We start from the raw sequence: 10284 nt of genomic DNA, 5'->3' as shown, positions 1-10284 counted from the left end.
GCACATATATACAATGGAATATTACTCAGCCATAAAAAGAAACGAAATTGAGTTATTTGTAGTGAGGTGGATGGACCTAGAATCTGTCACACAGAGTGAAGTAAGTCAGAAAGAGAAACACAAATACCGTATGCTAACACATATATATGGAATCTAAAAAAAAAATGGTTCTGAAGAACCTAGGGGCAGGACAGGAATAAAGACGCAGACCTACTAGAGAATGGACTTGAGGTCACAGGGAGGGGGAAGGGTAAGATGGGACGAAGTGAGAGACTGGCATGGACATATATACACTACCAGATGTAAAATAGATAGTGGGAAGCAGCCACATAGCACAGGGAGATCAGCTCAGTGCTTTGTGACCACCTAGAGGGGTGGGGTGGGGGGGTGGGAGGGAGACTCAAGAGGGAGGAGATATGGGGATATATGTATACGTATAGCTGATTCACTTTGTTATACAGCAGAAACTAACACAACAATGTAAAGCAATTATACTCCAATAAAGATGTTTAAAAAAATACATGGAAATATGAGTAAAGAGAAAATTATAGTTTGGGAATACAACAAGAAATTGTGTTTAAAAAAAAAAAAGTGTTGGGTTGACAGAAGGGAAAACAACAGGTAAGTCTGTCAAATTTCATTTAAGTTTCCCAGAAAATAGGAATGTTAAAACACAGGAAAACCAGACATCACTGAGGGAGGAGTTCAAAAGGACTGAACCACCTTGTTGCAATCAACAAAGACCACGGTTAACTTCACAGAACTTTTGAAGCAGTCAGGGTTAGGCAGGCATCTTAAACTATGTGGAACTGTTGCTCCTCCTTCCTCACGTTATTTCACTGTCCTAATAATTCAGTCCATTATTGCCTCTGTCCTCTACCCCTCTTACCCCTCCAACACATCCCCACACTCCAAGGAGAAGTACCCAGGAAGCATCCATTCTCTATAGACCCATGGCATAAGAATACACTTGGTACGCTGTTTTTGGATCTGAAATCTAAAATCTATGGGAAAGGTATACATCTGACGTGTTTCCTGTCCACTGTGCCTAGGCCCTTTGGCTCAACTGGCCCACCTAGTACTGTCTGCAGATCCTCAGAAGACAACGTCCATGCCAAGACACCCAGAAGATTCCAGGGCAGGACAGCTCCATTACTCTTTCCTATCCTGTATATATCTGATCCCATTGTCCTCAGCTCATAACTCTTGACCATGTACTTGACCCCTACCCATCTTTACACTCCTCACACTTGGCATTTGCCATTGCGTCCAGAGTTAAGACATTCAGCCCTTCTCTCCCCTAGCTCTCAGCGTCCCCACATGGCAGACAGACACTAATCTGTCAAACACCACCTGGCCAGAGGCTGCCCACAGTGGTATGAAGGGATGATTCTGTATGTTTTTATCAGACAGCTCAACACACTGTCAAGTTTCATTTTTACACCGACTGCAAGGTGGCTCACAGCTAAATTTAACGTTCACAAGGATAAGCCATTTTTATTTGGGTTTTCCAGCATAACAATCCCTTGTCTTTTGTTTGACCTCTGACTTCTCTGTGTTCAACCATGCCAGCTGTCACAGTATTTTCTGGAAATAACTGATGTATAACTAGAGTATATTTCTTTCCTGCTTCAGAGGCACGACACAGTTTTAGAGGTAGAGGAGCCCTTATCAGTCACGCACCCCAATATTTCCAAAACACCAGTCCCCAGGCCAGCGCTAGTTCATGGCTAACAGTCAGTGGTCACCAGAGCAACAAGAAAGAGGAAGGAAATGAAGAGTTTTTCACAATGCTAAACACATACAATCGAAAGACAAATTCACGACATTCTTACATTTTTAGTATTAAAATATTTCCTCTTTCATGAAATGATGTTCGTACATGGTAGTTATTAGGTTGGCCAAAAAGTTCGTTCCGGTTTTTCTGTAAGATGTTACAGAAAAACCGGAACGAACTTTTTGGCCAACCTTTTTTTTAAAAAAATCTTTATGAAAAATCCTAAACACAAAATAGAGAGATTACCATATAAATAAATAGAGGACGCTCATGCACTATCCAGCTTCAACAATTACCAACTTTGTTTACGTACAGCCCAAAAAATCTAGTAAAAACTGGTCCTAAATTTTTTATCTCTATTCCACAAAACCTAAAAGTGTGGGAATGACATGGCTGGGCCAACCTCTTACATTTTACAGATAAGGACTTGGAGACTAGCAGAGATTAACCTGTCCCCACTTGCACAGCTGGTCAAGAACAGAACTGATACGTCTGGTGCGCCATGATACGGTTTTGGAGGGTAGGAGCATGAACCAATTCTTTTTAACCTGTCAGACTTCAATTGAGGCACAGCCAAGACCTGCAGAAGTGCGCCATTCGTCTCTGCCCAGGGCACTTCATACACACTACTCGGGTGCAGGCAGCCACAACCAGGACAACCAGATGGGGAAAATCAATAATCTGTAACCAAAGTTTACTTCATCTCACGCTTTAGCAATTGTGTATCATCTCTGGAGAGCTCCAGGAACTACCAAATGGTTTTAGGACAAAGATTACTGGAAGTTTCTACATTAATTCCTCATCTAGCACTTCCCTCCCCACCCCCAAAATTATGAGGCAAACATATGGAATGAATGAGAATTCACGCAATAAGGTAAAAAAACAGCTACTCATCCCCTCTTCTAGGCCCTCCCGTCCCCCCGCACCAAACTACCAGGTGGAAAAAAAATCACACAGCAATGGAAGTAATAACACCAGGCAGCTACACTCCTGTCTCACAGAACTGTGGTAAAAAAATCAAACAAGACAGTATGAAGTGACAATGTTTTAACGCTCTGTAAAACTTTACCAATGCAAGAGGGTGGCCAATGGATAATAAAATATTTTTTTAAAGGACTCACCTAAATTCTCAGTTTATGTAGTCGATTTCCCTGAAGATATCCTGAAGCATCTGAGAAGACTTCAGCAGCGATACCTAAAACAATAAAAATCATCAGAATCAAGTAATGTTATAGACATCAGTTTTCAAAAAAAGAAAAATCTCAATCTATACATTTGGTCATTTCCCTCACACTAAGCGTGAAAGGAAATAACTCAGGAAACAATGAATTTCCGCCGCAACACATGGGCTGGGAATTTTCTTCACCAACAGGGAATTGAGGTCCCAAGACACTTATTTTGAAAACCAAAATTATGTTACAGTTGAAGCAAAACCACATTATTCTCTTCCCTGTGATAGGAATGCTTAAAGGCTTTGAATTTAAACAAAGCTGAAATATATACATCCTCCTTCCTGCCCCCACCTATATTTAAAACAAAAATCATTGGCACTGCACTCTGATTCTTTTTAAAAATCAGCATCCATGAGCTCTTGTCTTATTCACTTTTTTCCTCCTTAGTTGCTGTAACCCATCTGTGAAGCGGTCCCCTTCTTGTTTCAACTGTTCCCATCTCGTTCACAGCTTTCTGAGGCACTGATAACTAAGCATTTAGCAGCTTACTCATGAAAACCCAGTTTGAAGCAGAGAAGCACCATAATTGTAGAAGCAAACAAAATGGGCCAGCCACAACTAAACAATGGTCTGACTAACAACATATATATGAACCAATGAAACGATAAACACGCAGCTATAGAACCAAGTATTCATATGAAACAGATCAAGTACATGTAATCTAATCTGGGTAGGTATGTGAGACTAGTTAATAAATGATGATGGTTAGCTATTTAGGAGGAGGGGGAAATCTAGCACTTTCTCTCTAAAGAGAATAAACTAAAATAGAATCAAGTGAGTACTAGAAAAATATACAGATGAATAGTTTTATAATACAGAAATAGGAAAGGCCTTTTTAAACATGACATCAAAATGTGAAACTCAAGGACTGAGACATTTGGCTGACAACATTTTTAAAATCTCAAATACATGAAAGGCAAAAACAAATCAAAAATAAAAACAAAGAACAAACAAATCTAGATACTTTGGTCAACAGATAAAATAAGAAGCTAAGTAGAATATTCATACAAGAGACATATGAAAGGTTGCTATCCTTATGCAAAAAAGTCTTAAAAGTGAGTAAGGAAATTAATACTCCACCTCAAAATGGACAAAGCAAATTAATGAACTTCCCACGAGAATAGAATAGTAATAAACATATGAAAAGATACTCAACTATACTAACAATGGAAAAATACAACTTTAGAAAACCTAGCTCTTATTTTTTACCTGTCAGGTTGGTAACAATGCCCAAGACTGACAGTAGCTGTTGTTATGGACCTAGCTCATGATGTAGCCGCTTTGGCAACTATGTCAGCATGTAAAATGGCACACACTGTGATACAGCAATCCTTCTTTAAGAATTTACTCAAAGTAGATTATTGCGAAAGTGGAAAAATGGATATACATAGCATGTTTATAATCATTGGGGGCAGGGAGTGGGGAGTAAATATCCTAAAGGTTCACAAATAGATGAGGTCAAATAAACAAGTTTTTTATTAATATTTACTGAGAATATCATACCAGTGAATAAAACAGGTAAATGAATAAAACAGGTAAACGACCTGTTTTACCTGTGAATAAAACAGGTAAATGACCATGCAAAGTTATGATACCATTTCTGCGTGTGCACGTCTGTTGCTGGATGTCCTTATACATGTCTAGAAGGATGTTTGTTAAAATAGTTATGGTTGCCCCTGACTATCCAAATTTTTAAAATTTTTTGCTTTTCTTATAATGTTTGAATTTCATATAATGAGCATGAAGTATTTTTCCAAAGAACACAGTGGAGCTGCTTTTTAATCTCATGCTGGAGTGTAAAGTAACACACTGCATAGATTTCTACTTTCCTTCTGTCACCTTCTCTTTCCTCCTTTAGTGACATTTGTGTCACGTGTGCTTGCTGTGAACACTGATTAGAGAGGTCCCTTCCTCCTCTCTGGTTCCCATTCATTCCTGAGGGCCACTTCGTCCTTGCCTTTAGTTCCTAAGACACACCTGTATTCTTATTATAAATCTTTTTTTTTTTTTTTTTTTTTTACTTAAGCTAGCTCAAGTGAGTTTGTTATTTGTGACCAAAGGCACACCATGTAATACAGTGTTGCTTTTTATTTTCCACCTTCTCAATCATCCCATTCCATCTGAAAACACAACAGTAAATCTTATAATCACATGAATGAAGATTTATCGTATACAATGTCATGTATTATTTATGACCTACAGCTGAAGGAACTGAAGCAAGCAGCTCAAAACTAGTATAACAAAGGCAAAAATAGGACTTCAAGAGACACGGGGGTTTGTTCCTGACTTATATGAGAACTAATGAAAAGACTATTTGAATAAGAATAAAAACAAAGGGGACATTTTTGTCCAGATGGGCCACTTCTATGGTAAAAATAGTCTCCATTATCATGTTTTAACCACTTTGCAGATTTATTTTTATTGGGTTATTTATACATGAAGAGCTTTTTTTTTTCTACTTAGACTTGAAAATATAGAAATGTATTCCCATAATGGGCCCATTATGTTCAATTTATCTCCAGCAAACAAATTTACTTTTCTCCTTGCCCTATTTTTAAAGGTTCAGAAGTTCCATATAATACACAAATCCTCATAATACCATAATTACAAACCTGGCTAAAAAGCCACAAATATACAAATCCCTTTTAGAGGTGTGTTGGATGTCAAATACAAATCTAATTAATCTCCCTTCATCTCCTGAAGGCTCCTTCTCCCCCCAGAAAATTTCCCTAGAAGGTGGAAAGAGGACAAGAACCACTATCCAGTTTTAAAGATGAACAATCCAAGACCTAACTAAGTATCTATGCCTCCAGGGCAGAACTCAAACCCACAGGCCACCCAGTGCCAGCTGCTGGCCTCTGTTCTGAGCCCTCCTCAGGGCAGGGGCACCTTTCTAAATAGATAGAAAGGGGAGCCAGGTAAATCCACATTTGAGGCTGAGATGCTTTAGGATTTATGACACCGAACACTGCATTTAAGGGAAGCAACAGCACAGTGGTTTAAAGTAAAGTGATCGTTCCTGGTTGTTGTTTGGCCTCGGTGTGCCTCAGTTTCTTCCTCCGTAGTAATGCCCAGAAAAAGGGCCGTTGTGAGGATTAAAGGTTGTAATTCATCTAAAGCAATGAGTAACGCTCAAGAGTCAAACATGGTCTTGCTTGAGCTCCAGCTCAGCAGGAGCCGTGATGGTAACTGCCCACAGGTAGAAACTCATTATTGCCTGATCAGAGAGCAAGGTCCCGAGAGAACCCTGGAACAGAATATGTCTCTAGGTAGGACACTTACCTATTCAAAATGCTTATTTTGAATAAGACATGAATAAGACCCCTCCAATTAAATAGAAACTTATCTTAAAGGTACCAGGAGCCTGTTATTTCAAGGAACGTTGCCTTCAAGCAGCCTTCTCTGGATCCTATGATAAATCACTTGGCAGCTCCCATGTTCTACCTCTTCTGGAGTATTTTGAGAGGCATATGTAGATGTGACCAAAAAGCAGCAAAAGCTGCTGGCTCAAATGCTTGCCACCAATAGCAGGACTTAACTGTTTTTGCATCCTGGACCACTTCCTACTTCCTTGAGGAAGCTTACACACACCTCTCCAAGTCCCAGGTCACTCGTTCACCAGAACAGAGATAGTAATACTTCGATATTTCAGATGGAGAAATGAAATTAAAATGGATGGGTGAAGTTCCTAACACAGTGCCTGGAGCCCAGTAAGTGTCCAGTAAATGGTACATCTTTAATTGATTATCATCTGAACAGCATTAAAGAAGCAAAACACATTAAGTAATCTGAGAGAGACCCTACATGGGAAATTTTCACCATGAGAGTTTTATGGACTCTTGGTTTCCACGTCTCCCTTGAGGAAATCCCCACAGGAATGTAGGGCCACGTTGGAGGGGATGTAAGGAGGCAAGGGGGTCTCAAGCCATGAAGGGCCTGCACAATGCATATGGCTGAAATTGCACTATGTGGTCAGACACCAAGCAGCCAAGAACACATCTGTCCTAAGATTTCACTAAAAGATGGACAACAGTGTAACATGACACTCAAACTTTGTCCGGTACCATCTATATGAGCATAAACATCAGAAGATGGGCCTGTATGGGCAACCATCCCAAGTGCTTTAATAAGGTAAGACCAAACAAAGCAGCAGGAAATCCACTAGATTTTAGCCAAACATGAGCAGAATATACTACTCTTAGCTTGAAGTTATCATTAACACTTGACACATTTATTACTAATTGTTCAAAAACAAAATCCAAGAAGAAAGAAACCAAGTAATTTTTCAGTAGCCATAAAATAGAGACAGGAAGAGCTAAAGAGAGAAAAGAGGATGAATTGTGAAAACAAAATTCTTCCAACTTCCTCCAACTTCTACCACTTGGCAAGGATTATTCTTTTCTTCTCTGAAACCCCGAGAACATTTTCACTGAAAGCACAGCTCAATGATTAGAGTCCAGCTCTACTGTGTCAGAAGGTATCTGCCTCCAGGGGGAAATGTCCAATTCTCTTTTCATGGCTTCCCCTGGCTGACTTTCAGCTAGAGGCTGGGTCCTGGGGTCAAAGGAAACTCACTAAAGCCAAGCTCTAAGCACCAATGCCCAAGGCCTTCAGAGATGAGGAATGATACATGGCCTTGTCCTCTGCAGGCAGAAAGGCTCCAGAAATCCCTCTGTATGCCTCTAAAAGCAGCATTCCAGCAAACTAGAAACTAAGAAGTGCTACATGCAAAAAAAAAAAAAAAAAAAAAATCTTAATATAAATGTGTGAAATGCTGGTTTAAACCAAATTAAGGAGTTCTGCTAATGCAGAACAATTTGGACACTTTAATGTCCTAATGTGGATTATAAATAAGTGGCCCCAACCTTATTTGTACACAGATCCCTTTACCTTTGTGGTCTACGTCTTGGTACAAGTGCCCAGGCAACAGTTTGGAAAATAATGTTAAAATTAGTTCTTTTATGCAAATGACTATTGAAGGCTCACTCTGCCCCACCACACTCGCAATGACATGACCAGGCACCACTCCCCTCAAGATCAGTTCACAGTGCAAACGATATTAATGCAAAGTAGTGTGAAACTCGTGTTTACTAGGAGGGCTAGGGAAGTGCTCTAATTACACTGCTTTACCTCCTTCAGTCTTTAGATGCTTTTCACAACTGGACAACTTGAGAGATGCCCTGAATTCCCTGTGGTTCTACAATTCACTGTTCCCCTTCTCTCACTTATATGTATGTGTCTTTTTAGTAACGTGAGGAACTAGAATGTAAGCTTCACAAGAACAGGGACTCTCCTTGGTCCATAGCTATTACCCCAGCCCTTGAACAGTGCAGGTACAAGGATGTCCCACAAACATTTGACTATCTGAATAAAGTAATGAATAAATAAGCTTACATAAGTGTATCATTAACTCATTTTACAAACTGGCCAAAAGATACACTCTACAGCTTTACGTTAAACTGACTTTGAAATGCTCACTCTCAAACAATTTCCTATTTCTTTTTTCTCAAAAAAAGTGTGTTTTGCCCATTTTATTCCCATGATTATCTCCCATCCTTTGCAACCCCCCGCCACACACACACCCAAAAAGGGATATTTTTCCTTTGACTCTTGGGTTAGAAGGAACTTCAATATTATGAACTTAATGTTTAAAATAACCCTGAGATGTTGCAAGATCTTCAAATGAACACATAAAAATTTAAACGTTTTCGCTAAACCCAATTCACTATGACAAAATAAGACAAGGCATTTTTTAAAAACTATAACAACTGTGTTTTTTTCTTTTTTAAGGGGATGAAGAGGAAAGAGCAGGAAAGGAGTGTTTCAGTTCCTCCTTTTGGTCATTCACAAAATTATTGGTAAATTGACTAGACCTTTCCCACCCCCATTCCTCCTACAAAGCTGTTAATGCCAGGGTGCTCCTATCTGGTAATTCCCAACTTTCAGCTGGGCTATAGTCCCATCTCTTGCAGCAGCCCTGCCCAGGGCCACCCGCGGGCCAGCCCTCCTCCACCCCAGAATAAACCATCCAGGACAGTCATTTGAGTCTGTCCTCAGCTCCCCAACTGCAGGACTCTCTAGGGCCCACTTCCTCACCCACCGCCTCACCTGTCCTGGGAATCAGTGCCCCAGCACCACCGAGCCCACGCTCCTCCTGGAGCCCTGGCACCCTCTGCATTGCTTCCCCTGCAGTGTTCTTTGACCTCCTGTCTTCCATGCTTACAATGGCCTCCCCACACACCTAATTCACCTGGCACCCCATCAAGTTCTACCTACTCCGGGGAGGCTTCACGGACCACATCTTTATTTCAACTTAATATGGTAAATGTAAAAACAATCTATTTACGTGTCTATAGTCCACACTAGACTGTGAGCTCCCAGAGGGCAGGAGCTATGGCTCCCCCCAGAGTTCTCGCCTCAGATCAGAGCTCAGTTCGTAATACCCATTACATGCTCAGTAGGTATCTGAAGAATTAATGAATATATGTTGCATGATTAATAATTTTGAGACACCAGGGATGAGAGTAGGGGACTTTAAGAGGCTGGGGTACAACAGCAGGGTCAGGATGGAATCAGGGGTTTGTGTGTATATGTGTGTACATGTACACCCGCACTGAAGAGAAGGGGGTGCCTCATTCCATAAGCTTCCTTCCTGGTTCTTCAAGGTCAAGGCTCCAGTTAAACCCCACCGCCACCCCCACCCCCGCCCCTGCTTTCCTCTTTCAGTCCCAGGGATTGGCCAATGACTCACTCTCCCGCCACAAACGTAGTGTCTTTGAGTCAGCATATCTCCTGTTTGGCTTGGTGTCAATGAAGGAACTACACCATTTCATAATTATGCCTTTTTTCCCCATCCCGAAGCAAACAAAGGCTTCGAGGTTTAACAATTAGAGAACAGTATAAGAAGATGCCCCCTCCTATAAGCTATTCCCCATCCTAACCCCTAAAGACCATCTCTTATGCTCACTCCAGCTTGGACCCTGTGGGAGAGCAGAGAGTCACACAGGCACCAACACTGCAACCTGATGTACATGGAGAGGCAAGTGTTATTCATCAACCAGCAACGCATTTCTTTTAGGAAGATGAGGTGAGAGGTTGCAGCAAAGAGAGCAAAAAGGTTCACCCATACAGCGGAATATTGTTCAGCACTAAAAAGAAATGAGCTCTCAAGCCATGAAAAGACATCAAGGAACATTAAATACGTATTATGAGTGAAAAGTCAATCTGAAAAGGCTACGTCCTGCATGATTCCAACCAAATGACATCGGAGAAAAG

The 10284-nt window shown here is 40.7% G+C and overlaps 1 protein-coding gene across 1 annotated transcript in view; it reads right to left on the bottom strand.

Moving 5' to 3' along the window:
- TLN2 (talin 2) overlaps positions 1–10284 on the bottom strand; it is a 440519-nt gene that overhangs the window by 271929 nt on the left and 158306 nt on the right. Inside the window, exon 4 of the mRNA XM_028495089.1 lies at positions 2899–2972. The gene's annotated coding sequence lies outside the window, so the exon portion shown is untranslated. The remainder of the gene's footprint in view (positions 1–2898; positions 2973–10284) is intronic.

The sequence above is a fragment of the Physeter macrocephalus genome, chromosome 11 (assembly GCF_002837175.3).
Source record: "Physeter macrocephalus isolate SW-GA chromosome 11, ASM283717v5, whole genome shotgun sequence".
NCBI lineage: Eukaryota > Metazoa > Chordata > Mammalia > Artiodactyla > Physeteridae > Physeter > Physeter macrocephalus.
This window is presented reverse-complemented; position numbering and strand designations above follow the sequence as displayed.